General features: G+C 40.5%; 1 protein-coding gene across 4 annotated transcripts in view; it reads left to right on the forward strand.

Moving 5' to 3' along the window:
- PPP2R5E (protein phosphatase 2 regulatory subunit B'epsilon) overlaps nt 1-20,549 on the forward strand; it is a 74,622-nt gene that overhangs the window by 9,913 nt on the left and 44,160 nt on the right. Inside the window, exon 1 of one of the 4 annotated variants that reach the window (XM_035328050.1) lies at nt 18,293-18,406. The exons of the other annotated variants lie outside the window; for them this stretch is intronic. The gene's annotated coding sequence lies outside the window, so the exon portion shown is untranslated. Of the gene's footprint in view, nt 1-18,292; nt 18,407-20,549 lie in introns of those variants that run through there. 4 annotated transcript variants of the gene reach the window in all.

Raw genomic sequence — 20,549 nt, forward strand, 5'->3', positions numbered from 1 at the left:
TTAAAATTCAGTACTTGTGATGGGACACTACTTCTGTTCATTGGTAAAACCCTGTCTTAGGGATTGAGTCCCTTTGTGCTCGTCCATCAGAAGCGTGTGTCTGTCTGAAAAATGAGCATTTTTATTTGTGCTTCCTGGGGAGTGGGAGGAGGATGATCAACTATTTTTAGGTTCAGGGTAACTTCCTTTCACCTACAACTTGCTCATTCAACTGCTGCTGTTTCTTTGGCTTAGTCGTGCAGAAGTTCTTAGCTGAAACACACGAGAGGACTCGCCGAGTTCAATGAGCTTTGGTAGGGTTAAGCGTTTATGGATTAGTTGTGGAACTGTGTGATCTTGATAACTGTCTAATTCAAAGATACCAACAAATGGACGCATGCTGGTTCATAAAAACTTCAGGAGAATCTGTTAGAAAAATTGTTTCAGAAGGCCATGGCAAGGCTTACCTTAGTTTGAGCCCTCTCTGATTGTGTTGGTGGTTGTTGCAGATGCAGTTAGGTGATTTTTTTTGTTGTTGTTTTTATTCTGGTTGCAAACCTCCTTTGAGAAGTTTCCAAGAGCATGCCCCAGTGCGCTGCCTCTCATTTGTGCTGAGGCAAGTGTTTCTGGGGCCACAGTGTAAACCGGATTGTTAAATATGTTTTGCCTCCTCCCTTCTTGATTTTTTTTTCTTCTTATTTTAGCCATCATAATCTCAGTGATCTGCTTTATTATCCCGTGCCCTGTCAAACAGTTGAATCAGCGGAACTTAAACGGGGGTGAACTTCTGCGTAGGGTTGGCGGCTTCTCTGTGTGTGGTTTTCTGGGGGGAAAAATGCTGCTGCAGTCTGAGGATTTTTATCAAGTGTTTTGAAAAGATATGGTAGCTGTCCAAAGAACTAGTGTAAAATACTTCTGCATGCTTAGTCACTGCACTTGATTGAAAAACTGTCTGTTTGGAGCAAAGTCTTGAAGTCGAGCTATAGGGAAATCAGTTTTGTTCAAAAGCAGTAATGATTTATGATAATGGCTTGTTACAGGGTTCTTCAAGAATAGGTTTCTCTAATTGATGGTGATGTGTGTATAATTTTGAAAATGTATATGTTCTTAGATGTAATTAGTGTAACAACATATTTTCAGCCTATAGGAGGTTTATTTTTCCTATAGGAATTTTATTTTTGAAGTCACAGCATGTCTCGTACCGATTAACTGTTGTATTAAATTACATTACTTGAAAACAAAGTATACAATAATTTCATTTAAAAACACTTCAACAGTTCATGATGTTTTTATTAGGATCGTTATTTTGCATTTACACAATTTATTAAGGTTTGACACTGTTTTGCCCTTTCTGATCCGCATGTCAAGTTAACTGGGGACGTTTTCTCTGAATGTGAAGTGCTTGGCACCTTCCCCAGCATCTGCAGGAGTTTGTGGCAGAGAAGGATCACAATGTAACGGGGTTGATAAACCTGGTTAAACGGTCAGAAAGTGAGAAAGAGAAAGGGGTCCTTTCTGGGTAGCTTCCTGGAAGGAGAAATAGAACAACAGATTGCTATAAAGTCTGTTGAACATCACTGGACATACTGCTAGCTCTGTTGTAACAGTGGCTTCATGTGTTCCTTGACCTGGAGAGTTTCTTTCAGTAATTTAGTGTTGGACTTCATTCAGTACTGAGCGAGTTACAAGAGAAGTGGAGGCAAGCAGTTTGTTCTTCTAAAAGTTTGTGCATAATTCAGTGATTTTGGACCATTAAACGTTGAAGACTTTAGGAATTTAAATAAATGTTTCTGCTGCAAAACATCAGTCACAAACTTAGCCTTCCTTAGTTGATGGTGTTTTGCAGAAGTTAAAATAAATCATCAGTGGTATCTTCGGGATGATGAATAAATGCAGATAACTGTGTGTACCTAATGGTAAAAGTACTCATTCTTAGGACTTGACCCCTAGCTGGAGATAATGGTGAAGTACTCACATACAGTCATTTTATTAAGAAAAATCTAATACCTTTGTGAATAAAGGTAAGGTAAAATTGTATCTTGTCTGCAGAAGTACTTAACTGTCAGATTTTCATTAAAACAATGAAATAAATGCAGCTTGCATAGGCACCCATTTCATGCCATTCATTATGAATGGTGCTTAGTTATAAAATACACTTCATTGTGTAATGGGGGAAAAACTACTTCTTTAGCTATTCTTTTATCCTACAGTTAAGAAGATCTGTCATTGGCGTTATTATTTTAATGGGTCTGTAACTTTTTGAGGAGCATGAGAAAAGGATTAGTGTTATTAGAAGAAATAACTGTGTTTTGTGTTGGATGTGGTCTGTGGTTTCATCCCTTACACTTCTCACCATGCCTGTGATACCTATCTGCTCCAGGCTGGCCTTCCTTTGCTTGGGGTTTCTGTGCCTCTGTCCAGTGTCATTACTTAACATCATCTTTACTTTCTTTGATTCTTTCTTGTGTGTGCTTGTACCAAACTTAGTTTGTAAATGCAGGTTGTGATAAATTTGTTGCCTTCAAGGTTTTGAATGTACTGTCACTCGGATTATGTTGTAAAGGAAGACTAGCATAAATAAAATTTCTAATGTTACAAATTGATACAGGGGATAGTCAGAAACAGAAGAAAGGACGATTCAAGACTTCAGGGCGATTAAATATTCTCTTCTGTTATGCTAACCAGCAGGATGTAATGTGAATGTATGAACTCTCATTACTTTGCAGGTTTAGCTCGTGTCTTCTCCGCTGTCAAGTTCCAAGAGCAGGACATAGATGTTCCATGCAGTCTATTTTTAAAAAAGAAATTCGGTCTAGCAAGTGTTTTCTGAACTCAGTTTAGAGCAGTTAACTGTGTGTGTTTATACAGAATACATTTTTCCATCCAAAGATGGAAAAGGTGCAAAAGATGATGACTGCAGCTGAGGCAGTGCTTGAAGCCAACGTAGTGTGCATGCTTGTTGAACAGAATGAATGTTACCAAGAGAGTCAGTTTGGCAGCTGGTTATCTTTTGGTGTTTTCAAATAACATTTCTGGGATAGCTTTTGCAGACCAGAGTTGAGATGGTGCTATCCAGAACCGCTGAACAGCTTGGGTTGGACCTTACAGATCACCCCGTCCCAGCCCCCTGCCATAGGCAGGGACCTCTCCCGCCAGCCAAGGCTGCCCAAATCCCAGCCAGCCTGGCCTTGGGCACCTCCAGGGATGGGGCAGCCACAACCACTCTGGGTTGCCAGTGCCTCACCATCCTATACCCAAACCCTGCATCAGTAGCTATCACCGTTCCCTTCAATTTCTCTTTATTCCACCCACCCCATGCTTTCCTTTTTATTTGCTTGTTCTCTATCACTGTCTTCCTTACTCTTTCTTCTTCCCCTCTGACAGATACAATTCACTTACATTTCCACAAGAGGGTGATAAAACTCACTCATACATATGAAACCAGGCATTCCAGGTGGAGGAGATGGCAGAGCTTGTTGAAAATCGCCATATAATAAAATCAGCTGTATTTAGAAAGAGAAAAAAAAAGTCTGTTCATCACCTTAAGCTCCGTCAGCGTGTTACGGCGGTTGTTTGTCTGCGCTTTTGGAGGCAAGACGAGACCCGTAAGGGAGAGCGTGCCAGTGCCGTCCTGCCTGTGCTGCAGACCCTGCGAAGAGCGTGCCAGTGCCGTCCTGCCTGTGCTGCAGTAAGCAGACCTCACTGCAAGGCAGGCTTCTGCTCCTCGTGCAGTTGCTCTCCTCGGCCTTTATGCTCTTTGTGCTTTCTTGTTTTTGTTTTTCTGTTTATTATTAGAAGGAACAGAATCTCCACCCCCCAGTGCTAAGAAACTGCAGCGGTTGAAATTTATTCTCACCTTTCAAAAGCGCAAAAAGCGTGGAAAAGGCAAGACAGAGAGAGAGAAAATAGAAATCTCTATCTGCTTTTGATCAAACCTAGACCTTAGGTATTTTATTAAAGATTAAAATCCTCTCTGGTGTGTGTTCTTAGGATCAGAAAGGGCCTGTTGGTTACAGGGCTGATGGAGAGAAGCGGTTATTAGTCCTTCTGGGAGCAGTAATGGATATATATTGTGCCTAAAGCTCTGACACAGGGTTTGGCTCATGGAAGAGTGGTTTATTTGTCTCAGAGTACGCTGGATGGCAAGGTGCAGTAGCAGACCCTGTAGGTATGTGTGGGAAGTGCTTTAGGGCACTTTGAGGAAGAGGCAGTGTATTGGGGGTGCTCTTAATCTGTGTTTTGGATGCCATAAACTCAAAAAGTGTCCATTGCTATAAACTAAAGAACATTAATGCTGTAAACTTAAGAATATCAGCTGCCAGATGGTCTTGTAAGCCACAAGTGAAAAGAGCTGCAGCAAGTCCCTTAACATTAGAGCAGTGAGCAAGTGGGATCTCTGCTGTAGGCCAGGCATAAGCTAAGTGGTGGAAAGGCTCCTGGAAAAACTGTAGACACTTCATCGTGGTGAGTCAAAAGGAGTCCTGGCAGGGAAGGAGAAAGGAACAAAATGCTGGAGGTTATGTTTACCCCGGCCTCCCATTACTGTGAACTTTCATGTGACAGAAATGAATTTCTTATTCCTCCTTAAATTCAGGAAGGGAAAAAAAATAATGCCCCCAAATAACAGGTTAAAAATGCCATCTTTTAGGAAAAAGACACTCATAAAGCCAGTGGTCCCTTTAGAAAATCTCAGTATTTAGTCTCCTTCTCACAGTAGGAAATTCTAAAGGCAGGAGGAAGGCGTCCTGTTTCCCAGGACAGGTCTGTTCCTCTTCTTTCTGTGTCCGTCTTAATGAAGGAATTTGCAGAGAGTAGGACTGATGTGCTCTTCGGAGTAAATTCTGAGGCGACCTCATTTGAGGTGAGCACATCGTTGGTCTCAACTTGTTTCTGCGCAGTTGATCCTAGCATTAAGGCATCGCAGCACAGCAGAAATTCAGTTGTTTGGCTTTGAGTTGATTCACTTGGGGTGAACTGTGCCAAAGTTTCATGGTTAATAAAAAGCAAACAGTTCAGAAGCGAATGTATTCTCATGTTTGGTTTTGGGTATGTATTAGGCTTCTGAATTAAAAACCCTGATATTTCAAAGACAGTTAATTGAAAAGTTCGGTGTTGGTATGCACAATAGAATAATACAGTCCAGACATTTTTTTTCATTACAGTTGGGCTCTTTAGTAAAGCATTCAGTGCTTAATGATATTTTTGCCTATGTAATTCTATGTGTTTCAAGCACCAGCACCCATCTCATGTCTAGAGATACAGCAGGGATAGCTGGATGGAGCATCTACCTGTGCAAGGTTTGTTTGCGGAGAGGAGGCACAGGGGTTGAAGGAAGCAATTCAGCCTTCGGCCAGCTCAGGGGTGGGATAGGCAGGATGCCTCCCCCTCTGTGAAGCTCGTGCCGTGTTTGTGGTTCATGCAGTTTCTTGCATTGTTGTTTCCCAGGTTTCTAGTGCATGTTGGGTATCTATATTTGGGATTATTTTTTCCAGACATATTAGTTGGTGTTTTTCCGAACTGAATTTCACTTTATTTTCTGGCCGTGTAAGGAATTTGCTTAGGTTCCTTTGTATTATTTCTGACTTTACTGCTATTCAGTGTTGCTTGTTCAATATCCTCAGAAGATGTTGTCTATATGCTATTTCAGTCATATAAATCATTAAGGAAGTTATTAATGTCTGGACTAAATTGATTCTTATATCACACTGGCATTGCTTTTCAGTTGGATACGTTGAGAATTTTCTTTTTATTTCCAGACTTTTCGGCAGTACTGAGTTTCTCTCTCTCCTGTCCCCCCTGAGTTGGAATCAATTTCAAACATAGGACTTTGAGATAAAGAGAAGTGTGATATTTCTGTTTCTTTGCTAGAGTAGAACAAAATCTGTAAGTCTAATCACAGTCAAAATTGAAGCTGTATGACCATTGCATGTATATCTACACATTGATTCCAATCTGCTGTTTTTGCACTTTAATTTGTACAGTAGTAGTTCGTAAATGATAAATTATTAAGTAAATATTTTCCTAGCGGAATGTGCCTTCTATTTTTATATATCATCTCGAGAACAGAATGTGATCCCTTTCTGTAGGGTCAGCTGTTTGAAATAGTTGCCTCTGTTTGTTCTAACTGCATAATCTATAATCCTCAGTATGTCTTTAATCCACTTTATCTCTTACAGAACTCTATCTTTGGGATAAGAAAGAATATAGTATGATAGAATTTGAGGGTATGAAACTTAGATGAATTCTGTTTCTGAAGTCAGTACTGATAGACTTTGACAGAGGCTGCAGAGAAGAAATGACTAGTTAAGAAAATTAAGGTATTTTCATTCCTATAGAATGAACAAATAATAACAAAGAAGTTTTATGTTATTTCATATCTAGAACTATGATAAAAGATGAAATTTACCACTAGGCTAATCTGAAACATCTCCTGCAGTGTTAAGGGAAAGGAATTGATTTATTTTATTTTGACTCTTTAAGGTTATTGTGTGAAATTGAATTCAACTTAAAGATGTTTACTTTCCTGTGCATGGCTAAGGTAGAAAACAGGTTTTTTAGCACTGACCTCTTGAGATTGAGTGAATCCATTACCTGGAATAAATGTAGTCACATGTATGCAGGAGAAAAACTTTTTAGAAATAAACTGCCTGTAACCTACATGTAGGCAAAATGTGACCTTTAAACAAAATTACTGGTGCTGTTAGGGGCATCTGTTTTGATGGACTTGGTAAACTGTGCCTTTTTCCAGGAGGATTATAAGGGAAGACCAGGCATAACCAACCAGCAACCAAAATTTCAAAAGATTCATTTAAATCCCAACAAAGATTTACTTGAAATTTATACACATAAACAGTTATTTTAACTTTTTTTTCTGTGTATATTTCAGGTAGAGTACTTTATTAGATGCACATTGATTTCCAGAAGTAGTAGGTGCAAATATAGTTTTTGTTTTATTTTTTTTCTTTTCCAAGTGTTGCTTTTGCTTTTGTATGTTTTGATAATCGACAGCAATTGAAAATTGTTAAATAAAATAAGTTGTCAAAGGTCAGGTTTCTACGTTTGTCTAATCCTAAGGTATTAGGTACCGTTTGTCAGGGGATGATGGATTTCTCATTTGTTTAGTGACAAATAATCTGATGTTATGAGGTCTTTGGTTTTGAGAGGGTTGTGCAGTGATCTTGTTAAATGACAAACCTGTGCAGCACAAATACTTGTTAATTAAGCCACACCCCAGAGCAGGCCTGGCTACAAATACCACCAGTGCTTCTCCTGATTTTTGTTAAACGTGGTCGATGTTAGACATGAATGTTCCTAGTTTCATATTGTAGAATAAGTTCAGAGATGTTAAGGAAGCCTGGCACTGCAGTCCTAATGTTTGTTGTTCTTCCAAATGTCTAGGAACATGCATAACACCAAAAACCCCACACTCTAATAACACCAAGCAGGAGGAAAACGTTAGTGTGGAATTTTGGGATCACACATTTATAAAACTTTGGAGAGCCCTGTGAGGAGATCTGAATTGCACTGAAGCTTGGTTTTGTGAATAGAGATTTCCTTTATAGGAAAAAAAAAAAAAAAGATGCTATGTAGAGCATCATGGTCCCTGTTCACTGCTTCCATGCCCTGGCGGGATGGGAGGGCCAGCAGCGCCGGCAGCGTGTGAATCTCAACACCCAAATGTCAGTTCCTGCACCTCTGTAATGCCATGCCCTGTGGTTACGGGCAGAGAGGGCCTGCAGGACTGACTTCCACTCCGACCAGAATCTCATTTTAATTTTTGCAGTGAAATAAGTCAGAATTTGTGTTTTTCCTTTTAGACAGCTAGAGATTGTCTACCAGGGCATTAGCTTCGCTGCTTAAATTCATGCTGTGCTTTCTGCACTGCCATACCATTTGCAGTAAAAGAGCAGTTGCATGGAGACAAAGAGACTGCTGATCTAAGTCTCAATAGAGAAGTCTGTTAGGCTTCAGCTGTGGGAGGATACTAAATGTAGCTAAGAGGTTGGCAGATGCTACCTGGACCAAAACTACTTGAAAATATTAAGCAGCTGTTTAGGTTTGCTTAAAAAACGTGATGGCTGGAAGAGATGCTGGGAAATATATGACAGATAGAGGAGTTTGGGTTTAAAAATGTATTGTTTGGTTTTTATTTGATGATTGTGTTGAATAATAATAAAAAAGTAGAGTTCGGCTGCAAATATTTTGCTAGAGTTGATGGGGGGGAGCAGCCCAGTCTTCTTCATCTTTCCACCTGTCTTACAGTTTTTTGTGTTGGCTTATGCAACATCCTTTCTTTCATTTTCAAAGGGAATAATACTGGGTTTGATTATGTAAGTTAAGCTTAAAGCTGCCTAGTGTTGTCTTTTGAAGTTTTCAGAAAGCTCACTCTATCTGCTGATGTTAATGCTATTTTTCTAAATTTTAACACTAAAAATTTACCTAAGGGGTTTTCTTTTGCTCTGCCACCTCTGAGAGCACACAAGCAGGGTGATGGGACTGCTGAATTTCTTCTGCACACGAGCTGTGCTGCCCAAGAGGGGGAGCTTTCTTCATCTGCTTTGGAGCACGATGATCCTGGGCGCTGCCCTGGTTTCTCACCTTGGTGCTGAGCTGGAGCGTAAGCGCTCCTTAGCTCTGTCATTTCTGACCCGGGAGTGCTGTGTGGGATGCTTGAAATGTGCCACCCCAGCATGTTTGGTTTGTTTTTCCTCTCGGTGGGTGGAGAGGGGAAACGAAGAAGTTTTGCGAAGCTGTTGTGCCGCATGCCTAAACGTAGAGGAAAGGCCTGTGGAAGCCATTGCTCAGGACCACAGTAGTTAATTTAGGAAAGTGTGAACTTCTAATTAATTTCTAAGTGCAGTTCCCTGTATGATCTGTTTCATGGGTAGAGCTGATTACAGGATCCCTGGGCTGGGTCATTAAGCAGATAACGTTAATGGATATATTTATGCTTTGGAAGCCTAGGTTGGCACACGTGTGAATATGTTTCCAGTAGAAAGCATTTGATGCTTAACCTGCAGAAAGCCAAAAGAGGTGATTAATGCTTTGTGCCTTTGGAGTATGTCTACTTTAGTACGCCTAAAGCTTTTAGCATGTGCTATAAAAACTGGAAGAAAAAGCTTCTTGGTATGTCCCAGCCATACCTCGCATAGAGCCACAAAACAATGCTCAGATGAACAAAAATCTCATGGTTGAATCTAAACGGAAAATATGGTTTTCCATGGCTTAATTATCACAGAAATGGTCATTTCATTGTGGGCAAACTTTACTGAAACCTAGAAGATTTCTGCAAAATTGTCTAAAAGAAGAAATACTTTTCACTTCTGAAATGAGAGAGAGACAAGGCAAGAGCTTTACCCGTGTGCTGGTCCTGCTTCTGATGGAAAGGGTTTTTGGGGCTCCATAAACATTCCTTTTCATTCATTTACTATTGCAGTTTACAGCAACTATAGTGGTTAAAATTTCTGTACACAAGTATGTTTTTCTTGTAGGATTTCTAAAAGTACTATTTCCGAAAGAGTAGATAGGAAAAAAATGCACTTTTGTCCACTTTAAATGTTCACTTTAAAACCTACCTGCGGGCTCCTTGCCATTTGCCAGAGGTGTTTTTTGCACCCTGTCTAAGACTTTTGCTTTGCCCATAAATACCAGCCTGAATTTGTCAGTGTTGTGAGGCGGTGGAAATTTTGTGCGTAACAGCTAGATAGGGCTGTCATCATTAAGCATGATGAAGCATTTAGCATCTGTTATTAACCAGAGTGTGCGTGTGTCATCCTCACAGGGCAAACAAGCGCGGTCTGTTTGCCCTTAGATGTGAGAAAGGCGTCGGTGTTACCTCTGTGCGTGGTGCTGGGAAGATCGATGCTAGGAGGTGTCACGGAGTTTGGGAGATGGCATGCTTGGAGAAGCTACAGGAGAATCACAGTGACAGAAACCCATTGAACAATTGGAGAAACAGCAAATGTCTTATACAGTACGTTTGGGGGAAAGAAAGGCTTTGAATTGTTTATCCAAAGGTTGAGAGGGGATATAGTTATAATGTCTTATGTGGGGAAAGTACTGGTCAGATGTGAGGACTAATACTGTTGGCTGAAGCCAGAAGTGAGGCATGCGTTTTTAATAGTGAGGACAAATGTGTGCTGGCAGGAACTTCTTAAAATGATATTAGGATCTGTGTTGTGTGCTTCCATATCAAGAGTGATGACTTTCCTGAAGGTTACGGTGTAGTCAAACACAATTTACAGGACTTAATTCAAATCATAGAATTAATTCAAGCCCCTTAGAATTAACCCCCTTAATTCAAGGGGGTTGCTTCACCGTGGATCTTACAGACAGGTTCACTTACATTAGGTAGTGCCTTCTGGTAGCCCCTTCCACCTTTCAGTTTTTAAAAATGTGTGTAAAATCCCAGCCTTCTCCATTTCAGGAGCTGCGAAGGTTTGTCAGAAATTGTCAGGAAGGCACTAAGGGATTTGGGAAGAAAAAGCGAGGCTTTCGTGAATAGAATGGTAGGGTATTTCCTTGGAGGAATTGCACTTTGTTGTTTCTTCAGCTCTGTGCATCTTGGGTGATGCTCTGCTAGCTGTTCAAAACTGCTTGCTCTTTTTGCTGCTCAGCCTGAGCCACCGGGTCGTGGCTTACAGAATGGATCATGACTCAAAACACGAAGGAGCTTGGTGGGAACTGGTCCTGAATACTACACGGTGCCACATACACATTCAGAAAAATCCGGATGTCTCAAATTGGGCATTGAAAATTAATGGAGGATTTTAATCAGAATCTTTTTATTTCTCAGTGCACTTTCAAATTAGTATCTTGTGTGTAATAAAGCATAAAAATGACATTCTTTAGAAGAGTTATTCTTGTTTGGTTTGAGAAAAACAAGAAATCAAAATCAAATATGACATTATGCAAACTCTTTAAGATTGGCTGCTTTTATTACAGCTAAGTAACTGGAAGATTGCTCTAATCTTTACTTAAAAAGAAACAAGTCTGATAGAATTTGTTTTGTTTTTCTCTTCAAACATCAGACTGTCACCAACACTTTTCAGAAGTCTTGGCTAAAAGTAATGATGCAGCCTAGTGAAAGGCAGATTATGATCCAGAACAGAGTGCTGTTGCTGCATTGGCTCATCTGGAGAAGGAAGGGACTTCACGCTCAATCAGCTATTTTTTTTAGCAATAAAACTTTTAATTATCTTGGTTTTTAATTCATTGTTTTAAATCATTATTTCATTATGCAGAATCCTTAGGAGTAGCATGCTGTGTTAGTGTTTTTACTGAAAACCATAATTCATGTTGTTTCATCAGATGCATTTATTCTCATTAAGCATGTTCTAGCAAGCCTCGCCGTGTTCAATAGGAGTGTTGCTGTCGTTTTAAAATAATTTCAAACCGCGATCCCACCTGAGCTCTTCTGTTTTCTCTCTTCCTTCTGCTTGCCTGGAGTACGACTAACTTTACTGTGCCTTCTCTCCTGTCTTTCTAATGAGAGCACCGCTACCACATGCATCTGTCATGCTCATTGTCAACTTATTATTCCCTTCTTTGGCTCAAAATCTTAGGGAATATCAAACAATTTCTACCAGAACTATGAGTTGATATTGCACAGAGCACACAAGTTCATCCGTGAGGACATGTTGTCGGTGCCTTTCAGTATCATGTTCTACCACTAATTCCATGGTGTCATGACTAATAATTTACTGCAATGTGTTACAAGTCCTTGCACTAATCTTTGCCATTCTTGGCATTTGCCTTCTCATTTCCAAGCAACTCTCTTAAAATTAGTCAAAGCAGATCACTAAAGGTGAAAGGGAATGGCTGCCCTTACCGAAATGAGTGTGAAACCTCAGAGATTCTGCTGAGGAGATTAAAAAAATAAATGTGTGGCTGTTCTTAGACAACCTTCTTAAAACTTGCTTTTTTGCTTCTGTCGTTTTGTGAGGTTTGGGAAATAAAACACTGTGTGCTGAAGAACCCAAAGTTTGTGGAGGTTCGATATGTACTTACATATAAGCGGTGAATTGTCGAAATGAAAGCTGCTTAGCACCCCTTCTTGAAAAATTATGCTCTTCTCTGAAAAAAAAGGAATGTAATTTAAGGCTGCCTTTTTAAAAGAAGAGTTTTCTCCTGAGTTGTTCTAAAGTAGAGCGTGAAAAAGGAAGTAATTTGTGAAATTCTGAAATACAGTTCGGTGTCAAAGCAGCCGAAGAACAGAATTACTCAAAATAAATAGTTGCTCTTATTTTGAAAGCGTGTCAGTGTAGGAGCTTTATTTATGCATAGTTGCTATTGGCTGTACAAAACCCTCATTTCTGTGGCTAATGATAGATAGGAATACTAATAATATAATTCATGCCTTGTCATATTTTGCTGCTTAATCATCTTGTTTGGCACTCCCCCATTCGTGTTCTGTGCGGACATAATTCAGGACCGAAAGCTCACTCAGGCACTGGTGTGACAGTGAAGCAATCACATGGGCTGGGATTATGCAGATAATGAAAGGACTCTGACTAGCCTCTGTTTACCTGCTAAAACCCGAGTGAAGTTGGGGACAGCAAACAGGCAGTGTGCCGGGAGCAGCCTTCTCGGCAGGACCATGGCCACCTCTCTTGCGTCACAACTGCTTTAAAGATCCAGGGTGGGTAAGCAGAAACCGAGAGCTCTGGCAGGCTCGGAAGCATGTGTCAGCAGGGTTGCTTTAAACTTCTGCCACACAAAACTTTGCACTGTGCAAGCCTTAAGGACTGCTCTGCTCTGCTTTCAAAAGCAGCATTTGAAGGACATCGCTAGCCTCTTATTAAAAACATTTGATTTATAAGCAAGCAATTTCCTGGAAATCAACATATATTTGAAACATAAAGGGGGGCCATAGCATGAGTTTGAGAGCACATAAAATAGAAAAAATGTTCTCTGTGTGTGTTTTCCTTAATTTTGTGTTAACAGCTTCAAATTTAAAATCTAAAACTAACATTTTCCTAGATACTAGCACTGAACCTCGTGAATTGCTTGTGATTCAGAGCCTTGCTGTCTTGGTTTGGACGTCAAGTTTTTTTTGTGTGTGTGTGTGTAGAAAGCAAATCCTTGGCTTGATACTGAGGGTGGGTGCACTTGGGGCGGGTCCTGTAACAGATAAAATGGTCCTGTAACAGATAAAACAGTGAGAGGATAAAAGGAAGCATCTAAAAACCAAATGGGAAATAAATTTTATTTATTCAAAATCCCTTTTCCTTCTTTTGGCTTTTAAATAGCATTTCCTCTTGAAGCGCTGTAGGTTCTTCCAAGATAGCCCTGATTTTTTGTGAAGTGGTTTCCATGCTCTTGTGGATGCATGAATAACAAATAATAGAATGGGTGGGGAGGAAGTTGATTGCAATGTGACTTAAAAGCATGCATGTTTTGACCTCGACGACTGGTTGTTTGAAAAGAGTGATTTGCTGTGCTGTTTGTTTGAGCCTCGGGTTGTTTGGTGTTAATCACCATCCAGTTATGAATATAATTCAGTAGTTAGACTAGTGAATTAGACCATAGGCTAGCGTTGGACTTTTAAACTTCAGCCAGCACTCGAGTGAAGAGGAGGGATGTTGGTGGCGGTGCTGTGTTAATGGAAAGGAGCAGTATTCCACCTGGGGATGGCATGAAGGTAAGGCTCTTCAAGCTGAAGAGGAATGGAAAGATAAGACGTTTGTAATTACTGCTATGGTTGCTTATCTACTTCAAAATGGATTTCCTGAGACGTGTTGTGAGTTCACTGTGAAATGAGGCATAATAAAAGGGCAAGTTCTTCTTACTGCTTGTTCGTTCTATGTTGTTTATGGTGTAGGTTCTCCTAAGTTTGGAGTAGGAGGCCTTTTTAATTTGCTTTATAACTTCCTATGTTTTCTTGTCAGACTTTTATTGACAGGTATCATTTAAAAATATTGTTCATGAATGGTGTAGCAAAGCAGCGGACTTGGAGGAAAGCTGCTCCTTTTTTTTTAAAGTGATAAAATCACTTGTATTTACAACTTGTATATTCACTTGTATTCACAGATGTGATCTTAATGAGAAAGTGAGTGGAATTTAGATCAACTTAGTACCTGGTCCTATATTCTGGATTCCTCTGGCCTCTGACGGAGAGTGAGATCAGTCTCTGTGTTATAACAGTTCTTCCAAAATTTCAGAATCAGGACCAGATCTTGCGTTACTCAGGAACAAATATAATTTGATTATATTAGCACTTTGCCCAATTAAGGATTGCTGAATAGGGTTAAAAATGTCTAAGACAGGCAAGTAAAGGGAGATGGGTGTCAGTGTCAGTGGTACTCTGGCCAGTGTGTTATGTGGCTGGTCTCTGTGCTCAAGGATGTTAAGAGGAACATTTGTTTTTTAGTTCAAAAGAGATCGCATATATTTTATTTTTTGATTTTTTTGCTGAAATTAAGACTACTTTTGAAGTTGTCACTGAACATGCGAGGGCTTCAGTTGATTCTCTTCCTGTTGGATCCAGTTGGAGGTAGAAAATTATGTGCAGAATGAAGGCAAAATTGACTTTTAAAGCCAAGGTAGGATTCCAGTTTCCCAAGCTTTTATTTGAAAGTTAGAAATCCTGAAGATTTCTTACCAGTCATGTGTTCTGAACATTTCCATAGGAAAAAAATACTGTTTCTGTTTGGCTTAAGGAAGGACACTGGCATTATTCAGTATGGATAATAAAGGAATCCGTAGTGCAAGAAGCTTAATTTTAAAATACCAGTCTGGCAGGAATTTTGTAAGCTCCCTTCTAGCCTGCGTATTCTACCCCTTGGACATTCAGAAAATGTTAGCAGTTTAAATTATCACAGTTTAGCCACTTGTTCTCATCATCAGCTTTGTTTTGTTGTTTCTTATCAGTCTCAGATAGTTCTAAAATTCTTACAGATGTCAGTCATTTAGTTGCATATTTTAAGGAGAAAATATTTTCTGTTTCTTGACTTCCTGAACCTTAAAAAAATAAACATTAAATCAGCTGTGGTGGTGATCTCAGACCTACCCTTTACCTTTGTGAAGGGTGAATGGCAGCATATTGGGTAGTCAAAAGAAACGGTAGGATGGTCACTGAAGGGGGAAAACCAAGCAGAAGATGTTGCTCACTCGCAGAACCAGGAAGTGAGGAGGAACTGGAAAGACCTGTTGTATAAAAAGACTGGGGTTATAGCTGGTGCAGAGCCCAGCAGAGGTATTAGAGCTGCCTAATACCGGAAACTGGGCGCAGGGGAGGAGGGAGAGCTCTGCTTGAGCTCATTTATTCTGCGGGAGAGAAGAGGAAATGCTGCTGCAGGCGTGCTGTTTCCCGTATCTGAACTTGCTCTAATATCTTAAACCGCTTTCTCCTCAACTTCTTTAGCTTGGAGGACTTCCTAGCGTTGAGAAGTAAAAAAATAAAAATTGAAGGAGTACTTAGCATGCTGCTACTTGGTGACACTGAGCATGTGGAGAAATTCTAAGATTTTATTCCTGACAAGGGTGGAGTACCGTATTTTATAATAATACGATTTTGTTTGCCTTTACAAGTGCTTCGGTCAAAAATACTGATGCGTAAACATGCACCTGTCTATAAGCTGGTTTAATTCTAAAGGATTTTTTTCGGGTGACCTGAGATACTGAAGGGAGGGCCACAGGTAAATAAATACTTGCACCGTGAGTGCCCTAAGGTGGTGCTGCTGCTTGGAGGAAGGATTATCTCATAGAGGGAAGAGTAGTGCCCAAAGCAGAAGAACCTGCCATTTTTCTCCTCATTGCACAAGCAGCCTTTTTGCAGTTCTCTTGCCTTGCTGTATCCTTGTCTCTGCCTCACAGTAAAACGAGGAAACCTGTGTCCAGCCATTCTCCAGGGAGGGCCTTGTGCAGGAAGAGAGGACAAACTGGGGGCTTCTTATCCAAGCGAGGACAGACAACACGGAGAGCTCATCCAGCTCTGCTAGGCAGGTCCAGATGAGTGCAGGAAATGACCCTAAAACATCAGAAAAGCCTCATGGGCACTGGGGATCTGCGGGTCCAAGCCAGGAGGGGAGCTGGGTGGATGCACACCATGTGAAGTTGGTGGTGTCCTCCCCAGGGCTCAGCCCAGCCAGGGGACTTGGGCTGGCTGGAGCTGAGTGCTGCCAGTGAGCCCCAGAATCTCCAGCTGGTCACAGATCGTTGTAGCTCTGAGACTGCCTCACCTGCCTGCCACACCTGCCTCGGAGCTCAGGGAAGAGGAGCCTCCTCTAAAGGAATAAACAGCTGTCAGGCCTCGGTCTGTGCAAAAAGTGCCTTGGTTGTGCCTGTACATCCCACGAAGAATGTGAGTACAGAACTGGGAATAGCCATGTCCTGTCCCATCCCAGCTGCTTACACAAATAGTACCCCTCAATGTTTTTCCAGAACTCTGGATCAGCAGGCAGGAGGTTTGAGAGCTGGAGAAACAGAGAAAAGGGACACTCTTGAATTGGGTACTTGGGCCCATGTTGCCTGGTGGGCTCTGCTAGTCTGACAGCGACCATCTGTCCCTCAGCTCACCTCTTGCACTGCTCAGACAGCAAGTGTCCCTCAGGTGCTGTCGTGGGAAGCCAGGACTTGTTGCCTCTGAGGCTACATTTGAAGCCACCTAAAAAAGAAAAAAAGACAATGGATCTTTTCTGTAATTGAAGTTTTTCTTTGCCTTATTACCTGTAGCCTCAGCCTGTACCAAGGCTGTACACAACCATATAGAACACTTTTTTTTTTTTTTAAATCTAATATGGAAGTGGGAAGTAGTATGTACCAGGGTTAACAGTGTTGATGGCTTCCAGGGGAAGGATTGCAGTCTGCTGTATGAGTCAGTTCTTTTTGGCCGTACCCAATTCAAAGCACATCCTTCTTGCCTTCATTTCAAGCAGAAGCTCCTTTCTCAGAGATGCAGCAAAACAAACCATCACAGAAACATGCAGCTTCCCATGTGCAGAGTAAATGATTTCAAGTTCTCTTGGGTCCACATGGAAAAAGTACTCCACTGTTTTGCCGGATGCTGTGTTCTCCAAAACATCCCATTTTTTTAAATGGCTGTTTCTTAATGATCCACAGCTGAAGGCCCTTCCCCTTGCTCTTGGCAGCCTGTGCAGTATTATGGGGTGGAACAAGATCTTTCTTTCGTCCTCGGGAAGAGCATTAATCCTGCCAGTATTTAACTGAATCCAGGATTACTAATCTGTTGAAAAGCTCTGCTTTTAGTTTTTACAGCTGATGTACAGGACATCTGATGTTGTGTTCGTGTTATCGAAAACGCGTGATGTGTGTGTTTGTGGTAACCTCAGAATTTTGAGAAGGGATTCATTAAACTATTATTAAATGATTGCGGTCTTCATTAGTAAAAATGAGTCAAGTTCTCTTAATAAAATGCTAATTTTCTCATTTATGTTCTATATTTCTGAAGTAATGGCTTTTAAATAGTCAGCATTTGAATTTGCCTTTCTAGTGGAATAATAAACTATCATAATGACTAAAGTAATTTAGGACAAATTTAGATCATTTAGCTATTTACTTTTCCCACTGTTTTCCTGGTAAAAGCTGCCTAACTAGTCTGTCTTATGATCTGTTTTTCTCTTCGTGCCATCTTGGTTGCTGGCTATGCAGAAGCAGAATTCTTGAGAGGAAACTCTGAGATTTGGTAACTTTTCATTAGCAAGGTGATTAAGAAGCACACGGGACTCCCAGGGTTGTATGGCTGGTATCTGTGAAGCCTGCTGTTTAGTATCATGTATGTAAGAACGGTCTCAGTGGAAAAACACCTGTTTGAGACTTGGGTGTTTGTATGCTTGTGTTTTCATTGTTTATTTCACTTTTTACAAACCTAGCTTTGCATAGGTTTTCTGTCGTTTTGTTGGAGGAGATCTCTGCATGTTTACGTATTTATCTAGGTAATACGTGGAAAAAAAGACTGGTGAATAAGTAGAAAACAGTTGATAAATACTACAGCATCTCTTGTTTTCCGTGGTGCTTCCTTACAGGATTTACAACGTTGAATATTTAAAATTCTCATGCAATAATGTCATTACTTTAAAAAGTGTTTGAGTGAAGTCACTGTAGAATCTTACAGGCTGAAACTCGGTTAATTTGTATTAAACTCTGGGCTTCCTCTTGCTTGGGAACAAATTTACTGGCAGTTCGCTCATTTGAATACATGCAGGTATGAGGCATGTGTATTCCTCAATGCAGCAGCTGAGAAAGAGTTACTCGTTGAGGTTACTTTTCCAGTTGTGACTAAGGGGCCAATTAGCAGCATCCGGAATGAGACGGCAGCACCTAGGTAAAAATAGATGGCATTTGGAGAAGCTGGGGGCTGTTTGGGAGAAGGTCTTCAGCTGCAGACTGAGAGAAGCGAGACAAAGAGGCGAGCTTCAGCAAGGAGTATTGCAGACATGATTGTGAAAAACTCCACGAACAGGCAAAGGTAGGAGCAGCCGTGGAAGTGGCAGGAAGTAACACGGGATCAGCTCCCCAAACCAAGGGGCCTCAGCTGCAGGAGGAATGCTGAGCTGGGCTCTTCGCTCCCTTCTGGTAAGAGGGGTAAAGCTAGCGTTGATATTAATGCGTAGCAAGCTGTAACATCCTCTAAATGCCAAGAACCAGAGGAGTGGGTGTAAAGCTCACTTGATTTTTAGGTCTTATATTAAGGATTGATACTTGAACGCTTCTGTCAGGGGGAGAAGTAATGCACACAGAAGTGCTGCTTCAGTAGGTTTGCTTGAAGGTAATTAGTTGTTGCCTGACACTCTGAGACCAAATAATTGAGTAACCTGCCAGATACAGGGAGGTGAGCTTGATGTTACGACACTGTATTTTGCTTGCCAGCCCTTACAGTTATAAATTCATCCTATGACTGCAGCAGTTTCAGTGGTCCTTCTATGTCGTTCCTGTAGGATACAGAAGCTGCTGGATCAGTGTAGTTTAAAACTCTTTTGTTCTTCGCTGACCTGTTTTGACTGCATGCTTGCTGCTGGACTGGGAAAGGGCCATCTGCACATGCTCACTGATAGAGCCTAAATGTAACATTAAGAGAATGTAGAAGGCTGTCTGCCTTCACTTGATAAACTTCAGTCCAACGGAGGCAATTATTTAAAATACTTGTTTTCATTGTAAATGGCATGCTCTACATGTCATTTAATAACGGATCAGTGAATTTGATATTTCATGACAAATAAGGCAAGGAAAGATGCACCTGAAGTCCTATTTTGTAAAATCCAGCTAAAAGTACGTTTTAATAAACAGGCAAACGATGTGTGAAAGTTGAGAGTTCTTGCTCGTGGCCTAGTAATGGAGCTGCTAATCCTAAAATGTAGGATTTATTAATATTTGTGCCAACTAGAAAATGTACAATTTCTGTATTCATATGGTCAGGTACAAAGCATGCTTGCTGTACTATACATGCTTTCTTGATCAGTGCTCTTAACTTGCAAAGACTGTATAAATTGCCTTTTAGAAGTTATGCTAATTCCTCAGTAGCATATTTGGATAACCTCACTTATGAAGAGGTCCGTTTAGATTTACCTAAGTACATTTAAAGCTGCAAAGTATGCGCTTCTCCTGTTGAGTTTTCCACCATTAGTTTATAGTGGAATGCATGAGTGATGAGATTGCTCTTCCTTTTCTTGATTACTAAGCAATGAGCTTTCTGCCAATTAGAGCAAAGGTGTAATTGCTGTTCTGATGAACAGATGTAACACTCCCATGAGTTCAGTTTGAACAAGATGCCAGCTGAAGATGAAGTTTGCAACCACAGTATGGCTGAGGATAAATATTGTTGATAACCTAATTTCCAGCTTATCATCTTCATTCAATATAGAAGCACCTTAACTAGTGAGTAGTTTGGGAAGAGGTAGGACAGAGGGTAGAAGTTGCCAATGAAGTGTAATGTTAGGTAACCGCAGAGGAGAGATTTTAATTAAGTGTATTTAATGCCTAAACAGTTATGTCTGGGTAGCATTTGTAATTGGCTAAACTAATCAAGTTTTGCAGAATGACTCTTGATGTGCAGCAGAGTACCTTCATAATGTAAAACCTTCAGTTTTATTAGCTGTCTGACATATCCTTGTCTGTGTAGTTTTCATTTTTCTCGAGCTTGTTTATGAATCTTAAGAACTAAATGTAAAACTCTGTTTGACCCACTGTAAATATTTTACTGATAACATCCTGTTGTAGACTGATGGCCATAATGCAGATGTGCTAAATAATCTCTAGTGGAATACACTTCAGGTGCAAGATGATCATTGATGATCAGCAATATTTGTGCAGTAACAGGTGAAGTTTCTGAAGGACAAAAAATACCGTGACTGATACACATGGGTGCAGGTAATACATTCTACCAGAAGAAAACTGCGTGTTTTTTTTTATCTAGCATATTCAGAAGAGGTCAGAGGTAAAGATGATACAGAAATAACGTCCATGGACATTGTGGTAATGCAGAGCTGTGATAAGGATTGTTCTTTAGACAAATATTCAGAAATTAGGTCTTTGCTCTCTAGAACTTCGTGTTAGGGTGATGTGATAAAGGGTATACCCTATTTAGTACTCAAGCAGGGGAAAAAAAGTTACTA

The sequence above is a fragment of the Oxyura jamaicensis genome, chromosome 5, assembly GCF_011077185.1.
Source record: "Oxyura jamaicensis isolate SHBP4307 breed ruddy duck chromosome 5, BPBGC_Ojam_1.0, whole genome shotgun sequence".
Taxonomy (NCBI): domain Eukaryota; kingdom Metazoa; phylum Chordata; class Aves; order Anseriformes; family Anatidae; genus Oxyura; species Oxyura jamaicensis.